Below are 12,896 nucleotides of genomic sequence, written 5' to 3' on the forward strand. Positions count from 1 at the left end.
AAGCTAGGGTAACGATAGTGCAAATAATATACACAACTAGTCTTATTTGTTGACTTCACTGCAAACTCCCTGAACTGAGAAATCTGCATAGATTTGGATGTAATGTTTTATGTTATCAAGTGTTAAATCTGCTCAACTCAGACTAGCAGCGGTTTAGAATTATACTTTAGGCTATTTAGCAGAGATGCCTTATATAAAAAGGTCAATAATTGTGCCAATGGCTCTGCTTTCACATAAAATGAATTCATAGATGCTAATTACCTGCATTCAACAAATATATATTGTTTTTGTCTGGCTAATCTTGGCATGTGTTTTTACTCAAATGGATTTTCCTATAGATTTAGGGATAGAGTTGGGAATACAGTGGTATAAAACTGTAGTATAAAAATGGTTTTGGAGATACTGAATTGGCAGGCAAATTTTCTTTATGCTTTCATTATGGTTGCATATCCTAGTTACACCAAATATGATTTTTATTATATTCCCCAAATATATGTTCAAATATTTGACTTTATTAAACCATTTTAAATGAGTCTCTTCTTCATGGTGGCACTTTACAGTCCCCAGATATTACTTAGACATGGCAACTCTTTAATCCTACCATATCACTATTATTACCCAGCTATCTCCACTAGGTTCAGTCACTCAGATCACTCCACGACTTCCACTGACTTACAGAAGCAAGCCATTATTTTCTATCAATTTTCGATTTCCCCCACCTCTCAATAATTAGCCACATGATCAAATTGCGAGGTTCACTTTTAATATATGGTTCCTGGGGGGCTGGCACTGTGGCTCACTTGGTTAATCCTCCGCCTGTGGTGCCAGCATCTAGTCTCAGTTGCTCCTCTTCCAGACCAGCTCTCTGTTGTGGCCTGGGAGGGCAGTGGAGGATGGCCCAAGTGCTTGGGCTCCTGTACCTGCATGGGAGACCAGGAAGAAGCACCTGGCTCCTGGCTTCGGATTGGCGCAGCGCCAGCCGTGGCTGTTTGGGGAGTGAACCAATGGAAGGAAGACTTTCTCTCTCTCTCTGTCTGTAACTCTACCTGTCAAATAAATATTTAAAAAGTATATATATATATATATATAACCATACTGGGCTACGAAATGCTTATAAATCAATATATAAATCTTGGAATATATGCAAGAAAATGTTAACCAAGATTCCTTCTAGGAACTAGTGTTGTGATGCAGCAGGTTAAGTCACCATTTGTGATGCCTGCATCCCATATTGGCAGAGTACTGGTTTGAGTCCCAGCATTAGCATTCTGCTAATGTACCTGAGAAGATAAAAGATGGCCTAAGTGGGAGTCCCAGATGGAGCTTCTGGCTTTTGGTTTTTGGCCTGGCATAGATCTGGCTGTTGGGGCTATTTAGGGGGTGAGTGAACCAGTGGACGAAAGATCTCCCTCTCTCTCTTCCTCTCTCTGCCTTTTAAATAAAATTTTTAAAAGTGATTCCCTAGGAAGTAAGGGAGTAAGGTCAACAGAAGGAAAGGGTGTCAGTGAATTGTTTTTTTCCAGTTTCTTCTCTTCTTGAGAGCTATTTGATAACTGCAAGCACTTTGGCAGACACAGAGTGCCATTCAGACCTCTGGTGAAGAAAACTGTCATATTGTACAGCCACTAGGAAAAACAGGATGGAGTTTCCTCCAAACACTACAAACAGTACTACCATATGATCCAGCAATCTACTGGGTATTTACCCCAAAAAATTGAAATCAAGATCTCAAGAAGGGGTCTGCACTCCCATATACAATGAAATAGGCAACACGATGCACCTTGAGGACAGGACATTATGTCAAATGAAACAAGTCAGTTACAGAAGATACATACTGCATGAGTCCACTTACTGATGTATTTAGAGAAGTCAAACAAACAGAAGCAGAAAGTATAATGGTGGTTGCCAGAGGCTGGAATAGCAGAAACTAATAGTTGCTAACTGAAAGGTATAAAATTTCATTTATGCAGGATGAGTCAATCTAGAGATTTACTATACAACATTGTGCCTACAGACAACAGTGTTATTGTACACTTAAAAATCTGGGGCCAGTGCTGTGGCATAAAAGGTAAAGCCAATGCCTGGGACACAAGCATCCCGTACGGGCACTGGTTTGTGTCCACGTGTGATCCAGCTTCCTGCTGATGGCCTGGGAAAAGCAGCAGAAGATGGTCCAAGTGTTTGGGCCCTTGTCATGCATTTGAGAGACCCAGATGAAACTACCAGCTCCTGGCTTTGGCCTGGCCCAGTTTTGGACATTGCAGCCATTTGGGGAGTGAATGAGTAGATCAAAGCTCTCTCTGAAAACTCTTTCAAATAAGTAATAAATAGATAAAATATTTAATCTGTTGAGGGACAGGTGTTTTGGCCTACTGGTTAAGACACCTATATCTCATATTGGAAGGTCAGATCCTGGGAGACAGCGGTGATGGTTCAAGTAATTGGGTTCCAAAGACCCACGTAGGAGACCTTGATGTAGTTCCTCGTTTTCATTAAAGATGTTGAAATGCTATCCCCAAAATAAAGGGTTGATATCATGATTAGCAAGAAGAGTTTAAAGTAGCTAGCATACTGGATGTTATGCACATCAGAGATAAACTCTACAAAGATCTGGGGATCTGTCATTCCTTGTAAAGTGTTTAGACCAGTGGTCAGGAATTTGCTAAAATACTCCTTTAACACAGTGAAACACAAATAGCTACATGTTACATCACCTGCCATAAGCAAACAAGCACAAGACTGGGTCTCTCTAGTGCCCAGAAACACATTCCACCCAGAAACACTACTCAAGCCATATACTGAATCATAGGAAAAACTGTGAAGTTTGAATAGGAACCTGGGGCAAGAAAGGGCTCAGGCACAAACAGCCCTGCAAATCAGGCCACATGGACCAACACAAACCTTACAGTACTGAAAACACAATATCTGTGTCAGAGCCTCATGGAACTGGGGAGTTCTGTGCAATGTTAAGTGGTGGAATGTGGTTATGATGGAACTTTGCCATCAAATATCTTGGAGAAAACTAGTTACAAGTAATTGGCTAACAGCTTCCATCAGCTACTCCCAACCTTTTGTATCATTTACATGGAAGCTGTACTTTCTCCCAAGTCTATCCAAGGCATACTAATCACACCAATTCTACCCCATGCAGGACTACTCCAACGGGTAATGTGCTCTGAGATTCCTCATCAAACTGGCAGAGATTCCCAGAGAAGCTGAAGTCTGAGAAACTGGATTCTACTCCTTTCAGGAAAACATGTTTCCTGGCCCTGATCCATGCCATCACTCAAGTCTATACTATTTAAGTTCAAAATATCATCGAATATCAACAACTAAGTATTGTTAGGGTTCCTATTAAGCTTGCTTCATGAAGCCTTAAATTCTTAAAGAGGTCCTTCCTGTGTAACTGGTAGCTAACTACAGGGAAACTACAAAAAATTGGATCACTCCACAAAAGGTCACTTTTATTTGTAGTAATGTAGTCATCATTTACTGAACTTTTAAAAGATGGATCTGGTGCATTAGTACTTTTTGGTGTGAAGGGTGACCTTCTGTTTATAGAGAGCCCTAGTCACGCTAACCTTCATTTGAGTTATCAATCAACTATCTTCCACCTTCTTGACTACCAAAGCATCATTCTTGGTTCACTGTAGTTTCAATACATATTTTCCCACCACAGCAAATAACCTTAAATTACTCTATTACCAAAGTCTCAATTTACAGATTAAGTCATGGGACACTAAGATATTTTTAATCCACTCATGTCTCTAAAGCAAGATTCCATCAGTTTAACATAGCCTATGAACTACACATAGTTTTTACATTTTTTTTTTTTTTTTGACAGGCAGAGTGGATAGTGAGAGAGAGAGAGAGAGAGAGAGACAGAGAGAAAGGTCTTCCTTTTTTGCCGTTGGTTCACCCTCCAATGGCTGCTGTGGCTGGCGCATCTCGATGATCAGAAGCTTGGAGCCAGGTGCTTCTCCTGATCTCCCATGCGGGTGCAGGGCCCAAGGACTTGGGCCATCCTCCACTGCCTTCCCGGGCCACAGCAGAGAGCTGGCCTGGAAGAGGGGCAACCGGGATAGAATCCGGCGCCCCAACCGGGACTAGAACCCGGTGTGCCGGCGCCGCAAGGCGGAGGATTAGCCTGTTAAGCCACGGCACCGGCCAGTTTTTACATTTTAAAAGAGTTTTTTAATAGCTTCCCTGGACATTCTAAAATTTATCAAAAGACTGACTTCATACCATCATGAGGACTTTCTACTAGACTTCCTTTATTGGACTGCTATGTTAGAGTTACGATATTCATCTACATTGTAGGATATCTCAGTATCAGGAAATTCTATTCTTTCTGAGCAATAAATTTGTTTCTATCTTAAGGATACCACAAACCTTCGAATTATCTTATTTAAGATTTATTTCTTTGGAAGGCAGAGCAAGAGCAAGAGAGGAGATCTTTCATCTACTGGCTCATACCCAAAATACTTCCAACAGCCTGGACAAAGTCAGGACCCAAGAACTCTATCTGGATCTCCCACATGAATGACGGGAACTAAGTACTTGGGACATCATCTGCTGACTCTAAGGCACATCAGCAGGAAACTGAATCAGAAGGAGAGGCAGAACTTAAATCCCAGTCACTCTGATATAGATGTGGGCATCCTAAGCAGTGGTTTAACCCACTGTGCCACAATGCCTGCTCCTCCACCTCAATTTCTGTTAGCCCCTAATATCAGAATTCAGATTTCACACTAGCTTCTTCTATAATGCCAAATGCCTGCAATAGCTTAGGCTGGGACAGGCCAAAGCCAGCATTCAGGAATTCCATCCAAGTCTCTCACATGGCAGGGGTTCAAGCACTTTGGTCACTTTCCACTTCATTTCCAGACATTTTAGCAGGAGTGCTAGAAGCAGCAACTTAATCTGCTGTGTCACAATACCAGCCCTTAACTTACTTGATTCTTCGCCAATTTGATTCTACCTCTTAAGCAAATGTACACAGCTTCTGGCACTCACTTTCAGGATTATAACCTTTGCAACAATGTAACTCTTCTCTATTTTTACTTCACCCAAATTTTCTCCAATTATTTTAATGTATCATTTTAAATCATTTTTTGGGAAACAAGACGTTATACATTTTGAACAGTCATACTATTCTAAATCATTCCTCATGGTATATCCTATGAATATTCTTTATTTGTTTAGTTGTCCCTTTTCAGTTGCAAGAAAGAATTTTTGTGATAAACTGACTGGGGAAAAAGTCTAGAGAAGAAAAATGAGTTATTTTTTTCACACAAAATCCCTCAACCAATGTAATGTGTGATTAAGGACTAATTAGTCTAAGCTATGGAAAATGGTAGAACTATACATACAATGTTCCATCTACAAGATCTTGAAAAAAGGAATTTAAATAAAAAAACTGAAAGGAACCACAACTTTAGGATTAAAAAAAAAAATTAACAGCTTTTGAGTAAGTTATCAATAACTAAAATCTATGGAATTAACAGATAATATTTAGCTTACACTCAACTATGCACTAAGCGCTATACACATATTATAGTAACCCTTATACATTAAGCTAGCAAAGTAGGTCCATTTATTTCCATTTTTAACAAATACTCCTCTATGGCAGAAAGAAGTTAGCTTGTCCAAGGGCCAGGTAACCGTTAAATAATGGAATGAGAACTTGTCAACATCTGACTATAAAGCCCTTTCTTTGTCAAAAGTCCAAGGGTTTGGGGTTTGGTGTTGTGGTGCAGTGGGTTAAGCTGCCATCTGCAATGCCAACATCCCATGAGTGACAATTTGAGTCCTGGCTGCTCCATTTCCAATCCAGCTCCTTAGTAATGCAGCTGGGATAGCAGGAGCAGATGGCCCAAGTGCTTGGGCCCATGCCATCCACATGGAAGACTCGACGCACTCAGCCCTTCAAATAAATAAGTCTTACAAAAAAGTATATACTAGATCAGACATGCTCTCTAGTCTCATTATGTAGTAGGAAACTGTGAGGAGTCTGTGCCAGAGCCTTGTCAAGGTGGACACTTTTAAAAGTTTGCATGTCTTCAGAGACTGAAAAAAATGCAGCAACAATTATTCAGCCTGGAGAGATAATGTGTGATGAAAGGGACAGGGAGAAACCCATCTAATACATACTTGGATGCTTGTCTAAATGCCAAAAGGAATAAGTGTTTCAGAAAGTATCAATGATTCAAAGAAGCAAAGGACTCAAGAATTTCATTTTTCAAACCGCGAAGAGTAAAAAACAATCAAAAAATGACACATGTGAAAGTAGACACCAAGTCTAGATACCTGGACTACAGTGAGTTCATACAGGATGGGGTGCTGCCATAAAGAACAAGTCACACTCCATGCTATTTCATTTCATCTTCATGGTGCTTTTATTTTAGAAAACACATTGAATCAGTTTATAACTACTGCTCCTTGTGCACTTCTATTCACCACTAGAAGAAATCAAATCTATCTTCATCCATCCAGTTAATGAAGTAAGCAAAGGATCACTGGATACTTCACAAGAACCTAGAGGAGAAAAATAATTACAACTCCCTTAACACAGATCTAAATCACCTCAATAATCAGGATGAGAAAAGAGTAGGAAAATAAAGAAAATCAACTAATGTGACAATAAAGTATTTCAAATTGGCTAGATCACCAAAAACTACAATCAGGTTTTTTTTGTTGTTGTTGTTACTATTCTTTGTCTTGATGATCTCAGCCAACAAAGGTATACTTTGATCCTGACTTGGAAGACATTTAATGTTATCACTGAAAACTGAAATAAAGTACAATCGTACTTCCCAAACTTATTTTACTCTTGTTTTAGAAGAAAATATCCTAAATCCTTTGTTCCTTCTAGTGGGTGAACAGTCATAAGCTCAGTTTACAAGTTCATAATATTTACTATATACTTCATTAAGATGCTGCCAACATAGTGGCCCACACTTTTTTTTTTTACTTATTCTCAAGTCTTTTGACTTGTTTCACACAGTATCCACCTGGTATAACATGAACATTCACAAATATCATAAAGATGTTTCAGTAATATTATTCCTCAATAGTCTTAATATAGGGGCTGGTGCTGTGGCGTAGTGGGTAAAGTCACCACCTGCAGTGCTGGCATCCCCTATGGGCACCAGGAGTCCCAGCTGCTCCACTTCCAATCCAGCTCTCTGCTATGGCCTGGGAAAGCAGTAAAAGATGGCCCAAGTCCTTGGGTCCCTGCACCTGTGTGGAGACTAGGAAGAAGCTCCTGGCTCTTGGCTTTGGATTGGTGCAACTCCAGCCATTGCGGCTAATTGGGGAGTGAACCAGTGGATGGAAGACCTCTCTCTCTGCCTCTTCTTCTCTCTCTGTGTAACTCTGACTTCCAAATAAATCTTTAAAAAAATAGCCCTAATATAAGTAATCGCTCATCTTATTCAGAAAATCTATACAAGGAAAACCTGGGGCAAAAACAAAAATTTCTTGTATATCATATAAAATTGTTTTATCAGAATGCCCAAGTAAATAAAATTCAACTTAAATGCTTATTTGAGTGTTCCAGGATAAATAAACTTTAATAAATCATGGAATGACCAATAAATTTTAGTTCCAGATTAAGAACCATACGCCTTTCATTTCTGCCCAAGTGCTCTTATCTTGTTTGGGCTCCAAAAATCATAAAGATACTATAACTAAAATAACAGTAGTTGGATGAGTAAATAAATCTATATTTTACTGTAAACTAAAGAACCAAAATTTATAGTCTTTAATTCGAAAGGACTTAAAAAATATCATTTAACTTTTTCTATCCAGCCTAGTCAAATTTTGAAATGTAAAGAATCACAATAGTACTACTATGCTTCACGTATCTAACGGTAGTGTAGATGCCTGTGCAGATAGACGAAGAAAATGCAAAAGCAAAGTGGGGAAAGAGGGAGCCACACTCAAGAAAAGCATCCAGGCAGAAATGAAAAATGGCAACCTTGGACAAATAAAATTAAGAAGGAATGAATGATAAAGAAGCATAGATAGACTGAGGTGGGAGAAATACAAATACAGGAAGATAAAGAGGAAGATGGGCAAAGTAGAGTCAGACAAATAAGAAAGGTGAACTGGTGGAAGTGAAGAGAAATGAGACTAGATCTAAAAGGGACAACCAGTGTAAGAAGACCTTGCTCTGCAATTTGCTCAAATTATATTTGTTTGTTATCCCTTCAGTACTTCCACTAAGAAGGAGAGTTTTAATTTTATAAAATAGTTAAAAATTCATGTATTTCATTTCTTTTACAAATTAAAAAAAATTATTTATTGCGAGAATAATTTTTGTCACCTTAAAAGATCACACATACTAATGTGCTAGGGAGAAAACTCTGACTTTACAAAGTGCTACTGATTTTCAGAGTAAAACATGACAGTAAACCCATATTTCAAATTCAACCTAATGCAAGTACCTACATGCATTTATGAATATACATCACAGTAGAGAATCATAACTTATCTAACACTGGTATCAGACTGAAACACATTCTTAGTTGAAAATAACTTACCATTTACAGTAAAAACTCCAGAAATCTTAGTCTTGTTTCCATTTCCTGCCCCCCTTGCTTCAACTGGTATGTCAAGCTCGCTCTTCTCCCATGCAGTTTTGTCCACAGCCATCATTATGTAGAATTCCTTCCTCTGCTGCCACCTACCCGTTTATTTCTCTGCTGCAGCAGAAGGGTATATAGAAAAAGTTCTTGCTTACAATTCAGATTAAACAGAAAAAAAAATCACTTAACATTTCATATTTTTGCATGTACACCAAATTCTTTCATATTTCCCCAAACTTCCCTGACAAAAATCAGACACAAAAATCCCACTCACAGAAAATCAAACAATATATGATAATGTTCATGCCAAGCTGGAAAATTAAAAAGAAAAGTAGGAAGATTTAGACATTTAGAAGCTGCCATCTCAAGGAGCCATTTTCTGTTCTTTCTTCACCTTTCCTTACAATCTATGAACACATATACAACCTAAAACTTTAACTAGGTAGTCTACAACTCCTACAAATTTTAACTTCAGAGACTACCCAAAGAATTGTGGAAGATGCAGCAAAGAGTTTTCTAAGGTAATTCTAGAAACTAAGGGTATTAGGTGCTTTACCTGCTTGAGTTTTCAATGTTTTCGACTGCTTATTGCCCAATGGCTCTGAATACATTAAAACACGAACACATACGCCACCTACATTTAAAATAGGGTAGCATTTGTATGCCCATATAAGCGTTGGGTATTATATTTTTTACAAAAGTGTATTAAATTCCTTAAGTCTTTTAAAAAGGATCAACCATAAATGTTCATTTCCTCAAAGATGTATATATATACATATATATGGAATACAGGGAGGGAAAGGGAGACAGAATGAAATGTAATAGCAGTTGTAGAACTGGGGATTAATATAGCATTAAGTGTTTTCTGTTTGCTAAAATCCTCCAGTTCATTTCTATTTCCATTCTGTTTGTCACTGGGGTCTACATTTCAATTTTATTTTGTATTAGCTATTTAGGAACAGTACCCAGTCATGAACTAGTAATGGCTTGTTTTTATTCCACCCTCCCAATACCTTCACTCCAAAGTAAAAATATGCACAGTTTTTGCCAACTTGAAAAAAAAAATCAGGAAATAAAACAAACATCGACATAAGCACCAAAAACTGGTCAACACTGGCACTGCCATGACGTTTCTACTTTCTCATTCCTTCCCCCAATCTCAAACCCCATCCTTTGACCTCTGTATATGGGATGAGCCTGAGCAGGAGAGTTGGTGATGTCAGGACTGCGCCGTTCCCACGGATGCTCCTAGAGGCCTGATGTGCTTCTGGGAACTGGGGCACAGGGATGTCTGTCTGACTGAAACCTAAAACAACAACAGTTCACCCCACCCCTCATGTTCCGAAACCCCACAACAGCAGCCAGGTATATATGCTAAATAAGGCTCGCCTAATAAATATGGTAGACTCTAAAAGCAAGATTGCTCTTAACAAGCCAGCTGTATTCAATGAGGGCAGTAGAACGGAAGTTGTTAACTCTCCATGCCCTATGTGATCAAACTCCTTATACTCTAATGACAGCCATTCTTATCAACAAGAAGACAAGGTTCTGAATGAACCTTTTTTGGTATATGCAAATTCCTACAGGAGTGCAGCTAAAATTCCTTTGTTAATAAATTTCAGTTCAACAGACAAATACTTTTATCTTAAGATGCTAAAGGAAATGACTGGTCCTATCTCTTAGGACATACAGGCTGATGAATTACAGCCTTCCTTGGACTGTAGAAACTGCAGAAATAGCATACAAGTCAGGATTTCCTATTCACTAACTAGTAATTTATTGGATTTATTGGATTTACATTTTCTTTGGCATAACATAAAATTCTACAGAATCAAATCTTGGAAAGGTTCTGGCTGCTTTCATTAAAATTGTATTTATCAGAAAGAGTCTCTCTCCAAATTAAAAAAAAAAAAAAAAAAAAACCTCACTACAGAGCTAAAACTTTAGGAAGAATAGGGGAAGGGAGGAAAGGGTGAGTGGACTGGGACGTACAGAGGGGATAGTTTATTAGCTAATAATGCTATTAAAACAGACAGGTTGTTTTCATACTCTTGCCACTAGCTTTGTTTATAACTTCAATCAATCTGCTTAACTACTACCACTCTGTGCTTAAGAAAGTTCCTGCATCTACCCAAGTCTGTATCATAAACCATAGTTTTACAATAATCTCAAACTGCTCACATTTCTTTGTTAAAACTAATGTCTCAGAAATACTAAATGATTAGTTCTGAGATCATATTGTTCCTAAACAACTAAAATGCTGTTACCTATGTGTCATCATTCCTTTTCACTTTTACAATGATGTCACAGAAAGAAAAGCACTAACATCAACTGAAGGCTATGACAAGTTTTTACCATATATATATATATATATAACCTAGAACACCTAGTTTTACCTGTTTAAACTCTAGATTTCCATACCTGTCAACTCCTAATTGATGTCTTTATACTGTGAGCTCACTGTGTATTCGGAACACCAACCCCTGAAAAAGCTTAAGCCAGAGTAGCACAATGGAAGAAACAAACAAACCCAAAACAAAAACAAAGCCAAAGGTCACACTCCGAAATACTTAATTATAGACATATATGCAAGAAATGAAATTACCTAAATGGCTAAACAAAATCCCCAAAGAAAGTCCTGCATTCATCCCAACCAATTCAAACTTTACCACCTCCCAAACTCTCCTCTGGAAGTATTTCCTAGATATACTATGTGTTCCTTTTTAAAGTGAGTAATGACAAGCCCATGATTGCCTTTCGAGTACATAAAGGACAATTTTTTAAAGGAAAGTGAAATCAGCCTTGTGATGGAAAGAAAGGAGAGTCAAATTACCTTCAAGCAGGCTGGGGTTGTGCCTGAATCCAAACCGCTGCATTTACCATTCATTATACAGCTGCATTATTGGGGGAAGGGGAGTTTAGAAGGGCACTGACCCCGAAAGTTCTCAATACTTCTCACTCATCATCAGGAAGGGGGAAGAAGGAAAGTTTTTTCTCTGGGTATTTTTTTGTTTGTTTGTATTTGGTTTTTTGGCTCCTGAAAAGGCTGGCAAAGAACAGTAACAGTGCAAGCAGTTAGAATATTTCTTTAAAAACAATTTTAAAAATGTAAAACATTAAGGAATTTTTTAAAGGTCAAATGTTCATTAATGTAGAAAGAATTTTCACTAGAGTTAGGTAGCCACCCCAAACAGCATGGCAAAAAGACATTGGTGTAAAGGAAATAAAATACCACACAAAACTCCAAAACAAAACTAAAAACATTTCAAATTAAACCTGGAAGACTAGAAGATTCCAACAGCAGATTTCTGTCCACTACTGAAACATTCCAAAATCCAAGTTTCAAAAGTGCCTAAATGTATTTTAAATGAATCTTTGTTTTGTTTTAAGGAAAAAAAAAAAAGAAAGAAAGCAAGCAAGCAGTGAACCTGGTTATGAATCCTGCAATATATTACATTTTTTTAAAAAATCCTAGTACAACAAAAACAAATTTTAAATGAAATTAAACAAACAAACATAAAAACAGTAGCAGCAGAGGTTACCTGTCTGAGCACCTACATTTTCTTAGGAGGGGATCGTGTCTCACCAGCCAAATAGCCCATAAACCTTCTCAAAAAAAGCGAGCCAGGAGAAAAATATAACACAAGATTTGATTTCACAATGTCTCTAAGCCCCCAAACCCAAACTGGGGATTCACTGAATGAAGAGAATCTGCTTTCCCACTGTTTTCTTCTTGAGAAAAAGAAGAGATGATTTTGAAAGTCAATGACTTTTTTCAATGCCTTGGATACCTTCTCAAAGTCTGACAAAGTGCTTGATGAAAGCAAGTCTCTTGTTGGATTTTGCTAATGTTCCAGGGTAGTTTTCTTATTGATAGCATAAACAGAAAGACTAAAGTTCATTGGAGAAAAGCCAGCAGAAATGACCAATCAATTAATTATAGGCACCAAAAAAAAAGAGAAAAAACTATTAAAAATTTAAAATGGAATAGTCCATACTTAGGTATATACTAAAAGTCCAGTTTTCAACATGGGTGACATAAAAACAGTATTAGAAAGTATTAATTTAAAAATACAAGTTAGAATTACAATTTTAACAATACATACATATTTTACAATAATTCAGATTTTGGCATGATGATTATACATAGTTGATAAATACATTTTTACCTCTCATAACAGCAATGAAGAGTTTACAAAAGTTATTAAACAATTATGAAAATAAAATTAGCTTTCACTTAAATATCTGCTGCTGTTTCTTTGGGTTCTTCCAGAATGATTTGTTCTTATTCTTTACCTTAATCTC

This window comes from Lepus europaeus, chromosome 6 (genome assembly GCF_033115175.1).
Source record: "Lepus europaeus isolate LE1 chromosome 6, mLepTim1.pri, whole genome shotgun sequence".
NCBI classification, from domain to species: Eukaryota; Metazoa; Chordata; class Mammalia; order Lagomorpha; family Leporidae; genus Lepus; species Lepus europaeus.